Below are 11,228 nucleotides of genomic sequence, written 5' to 3'. Positions count from 1 at the left end.
TCATCCCTCCACCAGCTACCACCAGCAGTAGTGTTGCCTCTACTGCAATTTCCACAGATGCAGCAAAAGCCTCCACACCAAAGCCCCACCCTTACTGGCAAAATCTGGCAGAGATCAGCAGACAAGGAAATCCATTGGATCCTAACCCCTTCCAGGAGCATGGGTTGGGGGTTAGGATTGCTGTCTAAAGGGTTTATCCAGAGAACAAAAGAATTCATTTAATTTTGGATTTAGTGGGGATGGGGTGTATACTCAAGGTTAGTACATATTTGTACTAATGCAAATTATCCTTTACTATTCTCAGCTATTTTCTACCCTTACAGTATTAAAAAAAACCTGGAATTTTCTACCCTCTTTTTCAGTGTATGCTAATGCTTTTGGTTTGTGATATGTGGAGGACCAGAGGAAAAGTAACAGATTTGTATTGTGTAAAGGTGATAGAGAAGGGAAGGGTTACAGATGAAACATTTTATTGTTGTTATTTCCAAAGTACCAGCTGTGTCAGTCACTCAGTCACACAAACAGGAACAATTGAGATTTCTGGAGTGACAAAAGAAAATAAATGGATTTTTATTGTATAAACTGAATGCATGGACAGGAGGGTTTTCATGTGCAATGGGTAAGAGTCAGGTAGTGGAAATGTTCATTAGTTTTGGGAAGACCAGTGCACACTAGGGCTGTGCATAACTCCTGCCATCCTGACCCAGAGCCTGTGCCAAGGACCACCCACTGCAGATCCAGCCATGAATCAATTCAGGGGTGGAGCAAATTTTTATTTCAGATTTTGAAAACCCAAATTCAACATACAGACAGGAGGTATAGGGGATGGAGACACTGTGTCTTCTCCCCCACTGACCAAGAGCGGGAGGGGTTCAATCAAGCACCTTCCCTGTGGGAAACACATTGGTGAAGCAGATCTCTGCAGCCTTCCTGGCCAACAGCCTGCCCCCTGACAGCCCTGAATTGCTCCGGGTGTCCCAACCCTACCTGGGGTGATTTGGAGCTATGTTGACCCCCGGACGGCTAGGAAATGAGGCACCTGGGGTTATTTATTTATTTATTTACCACTTGTTTTGTGGACATCTCAAGGCAGCAGTGGGCAACAAATAATAAAATACAATATAAAAATGCAATTACAATAACAATCAAGCAGTTAAAAAATCATTTCCAGTTTTACAGCAGCAGACTTCCATAGCCAGCAAAAGCCACAGTGAACAGACATGTTTTCAGCATTCACTAAACTTTGTTGGTGCTTCCCTTTATTTCTGGGGGAAAACTATTCCTGAGAGTGGCTGAACTTGCCATCACAGAAGATAACTCCACTGTTGCCAGATGGACATCTACCGGCTGTGGCACAGGCTTGATGATCTTCCTGACCTTAGGACAGATCTGTATGGGAGAAAGCTTACTGTCAGATAACCCTATTGCAAGTTACTAAACACAGCAAGTCCTCTGTGGTCCCTTGTTACAGGCACAAATGGGGGAACAGGGGAATAAAGCCCTGAGCTACATTACTTTTACTAGCCTAAGAGTAACAAAGGAAAAACAAGGAAGTTTAGCAACTCCTTTACCATTCCTCCTCACCACTCTGGCCCCTTTAAACAGCAGTGCCTTTGGGTTGTAGTTCTGGAGGAAACTGGTTATGTGCAGAAGCTACTGAAGGTGGTTTCCACCTTGGTGGGATACCTGAATTAGGCAGAGTCAAGGGAAGCAAATACTAACAACTTCCTCCAGCAACTCCATCTTTCTTTTTTCTTCCTGGCTGATGCTCTGTGCACTCTGTGGGTCAGTCTTTATAATTTCTGTTCCTAATCTGTAGACAGAAAGACACGTTGAGCATAACAGACTGTTAACAGCTGCACCTTCCCTGTTCATCCTTGCTCTGCCTGCCAGATGCTGCTTCATACTTGATTGTTTTTGTGTGGCAGCAAAGCCGTTGTGGGTAGACCAGCATTCCTCAATGGGACAGGAAGAAAGGGAACTTCCAGTGAAGAGCTAGTGTTGTCTAGTAGACAGTGGCGTCACTAGGGGAGTGCGGGGGGTGCAGACTGCACCAGCTGACACCATCAGAGGGGGGGTGACTCTCAGCTTTAATTTAAAAAAATTAAGTTTCTAGGTGGTCCGGTTCTCGAGATATATATAAAAACATCAGCCACGCCCCATTGATGTCACTAGGGGGTGCGGGGGTTGCAGACCACACCAGGTGACACCATCAGAGGGGGGTGTCTCTCAGTTTTAATTTAAAAAAAAAGTTTCTAGGTGGTCCAGTTCTCAAGATATACATAAAAACGTCAGCTGCCCCCATTAAATCTTTTTTTAAGCTACTGTATAGCACTTTGTAGCTTTAACCCCACCCGTTCAGGATTGCAGCCAATCAGTGAAGTGTTTGTTTGACCTGTGGCAGTGTCTAGTAAACCTCATTGCAAGGCCAGAAAATGGTGTTTCCCCCCCCCCATTTATCTGAAAATCTCATAAATTGGGTAACTATATACATTTCAGTTTTTTCCCCTCTTGTGTGTAGGAGTCAGATCCTGGGCAGTGTTTTCAAAACCTTCCCAATACTTGCTTTTGTGGGGGTAAAAGCATTGCTAATCCCATATCTCCAGAGTAAATCCCATTGAATTCAATAGGATTTACTTTTGAGTAGACATGGTTATGAATGTGCTGAAAATCAATGGGACTTTGGAGTGAATGTAAAAAAGAATTGTGTTTGTGTTGTCTTTCTGTCCCCCCCCCTCCTCCAGTCCTATTTTAAAGCAAGTAGGCAGGGCTTACTTAGGTATTACAGTTTTTATTCTGTAGGAAACGAATACTGATTTTTTAAAAACTAATACTGATTTTTCTGCAATGACCAACTGGTTTGACAATAAACTATTATATGGGCTGTATGTATTTATACATCTGCAGTGTATGTGTGTAGTCTTTCCAACAATCCTGTGAGGTAGGGTTGGAAACCAAGGCAGCTCACAACAAGAAATAAAGCCATTTAAAATCCAATAACCATAAAGCAAGAATAAACAGTTGGAAAACAGCCTAAAGAGGCATGATTCTGAATTTTGGGTTGGGTGAATGAAGTTTATTTATTTATTATTTGATTTATATCCTGCCCTTCCTCCCAGTAGGAGCCCCAGGCGGTAAACAAAAGCACTAAAAGCACTTTAAAACATCATAAAACAGACTTTAAAATATATTAAAACATCTTTGAAAATATTTTTAAAAGCTTTAAAAAAACATCTTTTTTAAAAAAAGAAAAGGCTTAAAAACATATTAAAAAGCAATTCCAACACAGACTCAGACTGGGATAAGGTCTCAACTTAAAAGAACAAGTTGAAAGAACAAGTTCCTTATCACCTGAGGCTGTAGTTCTCTGCACACTTGAGTAAGCCCCATTGAATACATTGGGACTTACTTCTGAGTAAACAAACATCGGATTGCACGATAAATATGTTTACAGATCGTGCAATTCATAAACATATTTGAGAGTCATGTTTATATAAATATTTCTTCATACTGTGTCCCAATAAGTATTTGATTTCACACTATGGTTGTAGATAATTTTTTCCTCTACATTTTAAGTGTGCCCTTCTTCCTGGGGGTGGTCATGGTTCTCCGTTGTTTTCATCCTGAGGGGAGGACAGGCTGAGAGATGGTGAGTAGCACATTTAAGGTCTCTTCACCTCCCCCCCCCTTTTTTATTTGTATTTATTTTATATTTCTCCAATATCTTCCCCTGGCTGTTTTTATGTATTTTAAATATTTTTAGATTAAATAAATAGGAAATCATAATTGTGAACCTCCCTAAAAGCAATTTACCTATCCTTATGTTTTGGCAAAGTGATGGTGTGAAGGCTTGCTGGTAGAACAAGAGACCATGTTTGAGGCATGTTATAAGGTGTTTGAGGACTTTCTCACACATTACTTTTTGAGACCTGTAGATTCATGTCGGAAAGAACACGTGCACGTATTGAATGGTGGCTTGGGTGCTGTTTTTTCAGTCTACGCTGCATGCGTAGGGAAGGTGATACATCATCTGGCAGCTAGCTTCATAATGTGAGAATGAAAAACATTTGGATCACCATTCACTTGTTTACTTTTCTCACTATTGAGACCACTTCATATATTACTTTTTCATACACAGAAATTTAATCTTTGTATAGGAAAAAGTATTTTGTAAAATGTGAAGGACAGTGGCTGCCCAGTCAGTATAACCACTGTACAAGATCTGCTCGGCCACTGTAATTACCTTTTTGATTTGAGTGCCCTTTTGTCTGGGTCTTCATTCAGGTGTGTATCCAACTTTGATGTGCTTATGGAAGGGGTGTGCAAGTAGTGCCCCCGCAAGTGAGAAGGCTTGGACAAACATTGTGTTATGGAAAACCAAAGTCTGTGTGAAAGTACATATTTGGGAATGCCATCAGTGTAATCCTAAACACTTAATAAATAATATTGAACTTGCACGTCACAAAATATATTACAGTCATGTCCATAAGCACCAGGAGGGTAGTCGCCCAGGGGATCTTAGTCCCTCTGCTTTTTTGGGAGCAGGGTCGCTATGTCTCCAAGCATCCTACAGTCAGTATGAAAAGGGAGTGCGTTAGTCACTGAGAAGAGTCTTCTAATATGCTTCCTTCCCTTTTCTGCAGATTGTGCCAATCAGAGTGAAAGAAGGTGAGTCAGCCACTGAGAAGACTCTTCTCAGTTGCTAACACTCTCCACATTCATGCTGATTGGCTCCTAGAGATGTTTGTTGTTGTGAGAGAATGCATTAACAAAGATCTCATCCTTAATCCAGGAGCAAAAAAGGGTGTACGTGGCTGTAACTATCATGAAGGGACCCTGAAGCTCTGAATTTTCTACTAAACAACTGATAAATACCTATGTAACTTTGTGTCTGGAGACATTATTAAGAATCACTTTCCATAATTGTAAGGAGGTGTTTCCACACGCATGCATCCCAGGCCCCTAAATGAAGGGAGAGAGCAGCATAGGGACATAAGCAGGTGTCTTATTCCAGGGGTTCCCAAACTTTTCTTCTACATAGACCACTTGAAAATTGCTGAGGGTCTGAAAGTATCTGAAAATTTACTATGGGCATATGCAAGATAATTAACTCCCATTAGTGATAAGAGCAAGAATTTGGGCTGTGCATATGATATTGTAATTTAAAGGTGTAATTTTAATTTTGCTAGTTGTTTATGTCACTACTATTGCCATTACATTCAGTGATATATGGGAATTATGATTTACGAGTAACATTAGTACAAAAAACATTACTAAGGATTTTGTATGGTCTGATACGGGAGGAGGTCCATGGGGGTGACACCATGAGTTACCACACCAGGTGACACCAACCCTAGTGACGCCACTGCTAGTAGTTAGAGTGCTGGCTAAGACCTGGGAGACCACAGTTCAGATCCCCACTCAGCTATGAAGTTCACTGGATGACCTTGGGCCAGTCACTCTCTCTCACCCTAATCTACCTCACAAGGTTGTTTGAGGATTAAATGAGGAGGAAAAAACCATGGATGACACCTTGAACTCCTTAGAGGAAAGGTGGGGATCTAAAATTAATAATACAAAAAAACCCCTTGACCTTTCCATGGCTCAAGTTAAGGGTAAGGGTTTTTTTCTGCAATCAGTGCAGGGATGCTGGAAACCAGCTACACCAATCTTTTATTATGAAAGCAAATTTAAAATTCAATTTGTTTGAATTTTTCAAGTGCATCAAATGTTACCCAGGGTGCACTAATATCCCTACTCTGTGCACAGAGCCATTGTACTTTGTCTTCAGGAGGAAGTTGATGAAACATAAACAGTTTTGACATGCGGTGATTATCACAGAAGTTCAGCTAATGGAAGCCTTCCTTTTGAACAAACCCAGTACTCCTTCATACTATTCATCTTGAATCCCATTAGTCTATTACAGTGCAAGAGCCATTTAATACTGTCATGTTTCTGTTAAGGCTACTGTGTGTTTTTATGTGATAGGCATATTTTATATCAAGCTTTTGCAAACTTTGAAGACAGAATGTGCAATATTTATTCTGCAATAAAATCAAACATTTTTTTTAAAAAAATCACAGGTTTAAGAGATGGATTAACACATTTCTACATCACTCACACACCAAAAAACAAGAAATTGTACATTACCTGCATAATCCTAAACAGGTGTACTCAGGATTAAGTTTCACTGAGCACTATGTGTCTTATTCCTTGGGAAATATTGCAATCTAAGTTCCCCACTTTCAGTTTTACTTCTACACCATGTTAGCAACAAACTCCTAATTTCACATAGTATTCATTGTTGTTGCCCTTGAAGTTCAAAACTGGAGAGAAGCACACTCTGATGTAAATCACCCTGAGGATCATTCAATGAAAAGGCAGGATATAAATCTGATAGATGGACAGACAGACAGAATGCATTGTGTGCTCATTTAATACACTCAAGCTGCAATTCTAACCCTACTTACCTGGGAGTAATCCCTACTGAATTCAGCAGAACTTTCTTCTGAGTTGACATGGTTAGGTTTACACTGTTAGCCTTCATATATTCACATTTCCCCTTGATCTTTCAGCCCAATTTTCTTCCTCTGCAAATTGAAGGAATATTGACACTGGAATCAGTGTTATGTAAATACTTCACATAAACCCACAAACACATTGCCTTCACACAAACCCACAAAGCATGCATACACAGACAAAATTCAAACAACCCCTCCAACACACACACACACACAAGCTCCAGGTGTTACTGAATGACAACTCCCATCAATTTCAGCAAGCAAGGACAATGGTCAGGGATGATGGGAGCTGTAGTTCAGCAACAGCTGTTGAGCCTAAGGTTCCCCATATCTGACCTAGTGTGTAGAACCAGTGAACTGACAAGGATTCCTCTGTCTAAAACAAAAAATGGATGAATGCCCTCTTTAAATAACACCCATTCATGGTCTATTGCTTCTTTTTAAATTCAGTCACACATATGTAGACTGCATTCTCTACCAAAACAATGGTACCCGAAGTAGTGTACTATAATAATGGAAGCAATAACAGAATTTAATTAAAACCACAAGGGAATGGGCATTAAAAAAAAAAAACAGCCAAGAAAAACTCTGCATTGATTAAAACAGAAAGAAGCTATGTCTCAGCCAGCAGAGATTTTCTTCTGATCAAGGTAGGTTTTAACTTGGAAACAGAGAGCTAGCAAAGGGGCAGAGCTCTTTAAGTAAAGCATTCCACAAGGTGGATGTTATTCTGAAGAAAGCCATTCTCACACACTTAACAGTTCTCACATCCACAGCAGAGGGGATACAGAGTAAAACCTGCCCTGTAAATCTAAATATCAGGTCTATAGGAGAAAGTATGTCCTGAGGTACGTAGACTCCAGATCATGTAGAGCTGATACCACCATTTTGAACTGTGCCTGGCAGCTAATGGGAAACCTGTACAGCACAACAGAACAGCAGAGAGATGTTTAGGAGGGCCACCTCTGGAAGGAGGAGAGTCACAACATATGCTATTTTCACATACCTAATCTGAGATAAGAGTTTTCCAGTTCACTATTCTAGGGGCTCTCTTCAAATTTATTTCACTGGCTTCACATCCTCTTTAGGAATTTTGCCCCTTCTGAGTCAAAGCATGATGTCAATAAGCCCCCTGAGTCAGATGGGGGGGGTGCACAAAGCCTTGTGCTACCCTGTTGCTCTGTACCATATACAACTCTGTTTTATTACGTATCGCTATGCTTTTCTAGGTCCATGGGTTTTACAAGAGGTAAGGCTGTCCAAAATGTTGCATGCAGAGCACTGAGGAGCTCTGATTTTTTTTTTAAGCATGGCAATGGGTGATTGCTATGCAGTCCTGTGTTGCTTGGCATTAACAAAACACAAATAAACCCAGAGTTCCTTCAGAATTTTGTAGGCAGTGTTCAAGACAGCCTTGCATTGTAAGGTCTATCAAAGACCTGTAAAAGCCTATAAGGTTTTTCAAAGAACACAAGCAACCATAAGGGGGGGGGGAAGGCTGGAATGAATATGCAAAGCTTTAAAAAATGTACAAACAAAAATACATATCACTCAGCCACACCTTAATTATTTTATGGTAAGAATGAGACAACACCCCACTCCCCACGCTTACAAGAAATTATGGAGGAAAATGAATCCCTTTTATTTCGCTCACAAAACGCCCCTGGGCATATTTGTCTTCAATATGGCAGGCTAAATCCACTCTGGAGGGGCTCCTATGACTGTAAATTTCATTCACTTTGGATAAAAGGGGGGGAATTATAGCTCTTTTTAGACTACACTTTGCAATGAATGGGGAAACACAGAACTTTATACTATACTGAGCCTGAAACACAGATTGAAGCAGAGAGGGCACAAACAAATCCAGAGCTATTCAGTGCTCTGCAGACAATGCGTCTTGCAAAGAGTAACCTAGAGATTTCCTATATCTTTCATAAAGGCATCCACAAAGCCTTGTGTTGCTCTGTCATTTTTGTACATTTCTATACCTTATAGCTCTCCTACGAACTATAAGGTATAGAATACAAAACAATAGAACAACACAAGATTATATGGAGGCCAATGCACACCCCTAGTCACTCATAGATTTGGGAGAGAAGGGAACTGCTTTTGGTTGACAGATATACAGATATTTATTGACTAGGAGAATTGCAAACAGATATATCCAAGCAAACAGGCTATTGGAAAATAGCAAATAGAAATATAGAGGTTGGTCCATCTTTTAAAAATCCAGCTAGGTTTGTTCATATCCACTACACAAAAACTGCCATAACCCTGAGAAGTGTCTGAAACTTACCTGCCCTTCACTTAATATGTGTCTCCTACAAGACTGATAACTTTACTAATTAGAAAGACTAAGAGTCTGGAGTTTTATTCAAATCTTTAAATGAAATGGTGCAGATAACTGTTGCCAGATGCCATTAAACCCCCTATTAATAAACAGTCACTGGAAATTCTTGACTGTTCTGAAAACATAATTTTCATGCAGTTAGCCATGATGGCTTTTTAAAAAAAAAGATTAAACCTGAGTTGTGATACATAGAGCTATTTTGCGCAGTTATTTTAGCCAAGGGCATTGTGTTATAGCACTTACATTCATGAAAGGAAAATGTGCCATGCATTATGCTGACTGGTGGGAAATAGTTACTGAAGTCTATGCATCAGTGTGTTGAGTCAAACTATTCTATTAGAACACATTCTCTATGACAAAAAGGTGGGGAAATGAACAGCTATCAGTGAGTGACACATAAATGTACTCAAGACAAGTACATAACATGGGACATGTTTTCATCCTTAAACACATGGTCTGTCATACTGTCTGGCTATGATTCCCTCTTCTCCCTGCTCGAGCCTGAAAGAAAAAATGGACAGGTAGGAGGTGCCTCTCCATCATTCCCCACTCCAGGACATTTCAGGCTGAAAGTTTTTGCCTTGCCAGCTTCTCAGACTTAGAAGAAGACTCCAGATACAGTTTCCATTGCCTCTGTGCCATAAGAGCCAACAGCTGAAGTACTGGGCCACAGCCTTCAAGAGCACGGGCAGTTCCTCAGATGGGGTGAGGCCAACAGCAGGACCAAGCCACAATTTTGAAATGCTTAGAATACCCCCTCATCTGGCTGAGGTAGCAGCTGTCCTTGTGTGGGTGAGAATTTGCCAACTAGCATTGTCCACCGTGCTCTGTGCTAAGTCCTGACAGCCTCCGCCTTACTGGATGTGACCCTTCTTTACCTGTCATGGCTCTACAGATGGATGAATCTGTCCGTTTTGGTTTCCCTGCGTTTCTCATATTCCCATCCTTAACTTCAGTTCTCTCCATTTCCACATCCGTTTGAGGGTTTGTTTGTTTTTGTTAAGGCCACATAAAAATATGTATGTACGTTTGTGTGCATTGCATGCAATATGTGGATTTTTTGTACAGTTTTGTCTAATATATGCATTTTTGCAAGCAGTTCTCCCCCATATAAAGGATTTTGTGCATTGTTTTTACTAATATCAGCATTACTGCATGTACTTCACCCTCCTAGTTGTTTGGGGGGTGGTTGTACGCATTGTACACATTGTTGTACCACACCACAAGACTGGAAGAATTTCAAAAAGATAGCTTTAGTTCAGATCATGTATGGGTTAGGAAAGTGCAAATTAGGCAGGTTTTGCAAACATAAAAAAAATTCTTTCCCATCCCTGCATGGCTCTATTCTACCTATAAGTGCTTCTGCTGATGCCAGCTTCCCTTTTGAACCCTGAACTGTGACAGAATAAGACAAGGTCCAGGATGATTGTACTAGCATTTAAACACATATAATCCTAAATATATGCATATATTGGCACAACATTTTCAATATATCTTCATTAATATAAGTAATAGGCAACACTTGCCTGGATATTTGCATGGAACCCCCCTTGTCTTCCCAAATAGAGCAATCTCAACAGAGAAGAATCACATGAACTTCAAAAGGAGAGAAGTACATGCTGTGGCATTCCTCAAGGGAATTATGGAGAGGGAGTACAGTTTTCTTGTTCTAGAAGGTGCTCATAAATGCCTTTGCAAGCAGTCCTTGTTGCAGAGGCAGTGCAGAAAGCCAAAACCAGAAACAAAAACTGGCATTTTCAAATTGTTCCTTATAGTATCTGAGAGCGGTGTTCCTCCTGCCCAGTGTTTTAGAGGGCACCATTTTGATCTGCTCCCTTTGCAGGGGGGGAGGGCAAGATGCTGTGGGCTTTCAAGGGAAACCCGCAGTGTCAAATCAAAGTCAGTCAGAGTAAAGAGGAGTCAAAAACAGAACCTTGGACAGCTCCAAAGGAGTCTTGCCGGCTGAAGCATTCTCTTCTTTCAGCACTGCTACCTCTATAGGGAGCTAGAGCCACCTGAAGTCTTATGTAGACTGACCTGAATGTGTGGTAGGGTCCACTTGCCTGGAGGAGGTGACTGGGTAATCAAAGGGCCCTCACCTTATTTTGCAGTCTTTGGCTTCTGTGTAGCTGCTGGAATAATAGTACTGCATAATGGAGGAATAATGGTATTGAATCAGTGGTAGGGAGAGTCACAAATAAGATACCAATGGTTCTCTCCTCAAGGAAGCAGCCTGAACCTTGTCCCCATCAGACTCTTTTTCCATGCATTGCAAGATTCCTGAATTGTGGGTCATAACAAATTGGAGGAGGGATATGGGCAACCTTAATAGGCTACCCCTCCTTCAGACCATTTCA

At 40.8% G+C, this 11,228-nt stretch overlaps 1 long non-coding RNA gene across 1 annotated transcript; it reads right to left on the bottom strand.

Moving 5' to 3' along the window:
- Nucleotides 1–1,097: 1,097 nt before the first annotated feature.
- LOC133388391 (uncharacterized) lies at nt 1,098–6,608 on the bottom strand. Its single transcript, XR_009763780.1, has 3 exons — nt 6,471–6,608; nt 1,687–1,813; nt 1,098–1,389 (listed from the first exon to the last, which is right to left on the bottom strand). It is a non-coding gene; the product is annotated as an uncharacterized LOC133388391 (long non-coding RNA).
- Between the last annotated feature and the right edge of the window lie 4,620 nt (nt 6,609–11,228).

The sequence above is a fragment of the Rhineura floridana genome, chromosome 7 (genome assembly GCF_030035675.1).
Source record: "Rhineura floridana isolate rRhiFlo1 chromosome 7, rRhiFlo1.hap2, whole genome shotgun sequence".
NCBI classification, from domain to species: Eukaryota; Metazoa; Chordata; class Lepidosauria; order Squamata; family Rhineuridae; genus Rhineura; species Rhineura floridana.
Note: the sequence above shows the minus strand (reverse complement) of the source record. Positions and strands in the feature narration are given on the sequence as shown.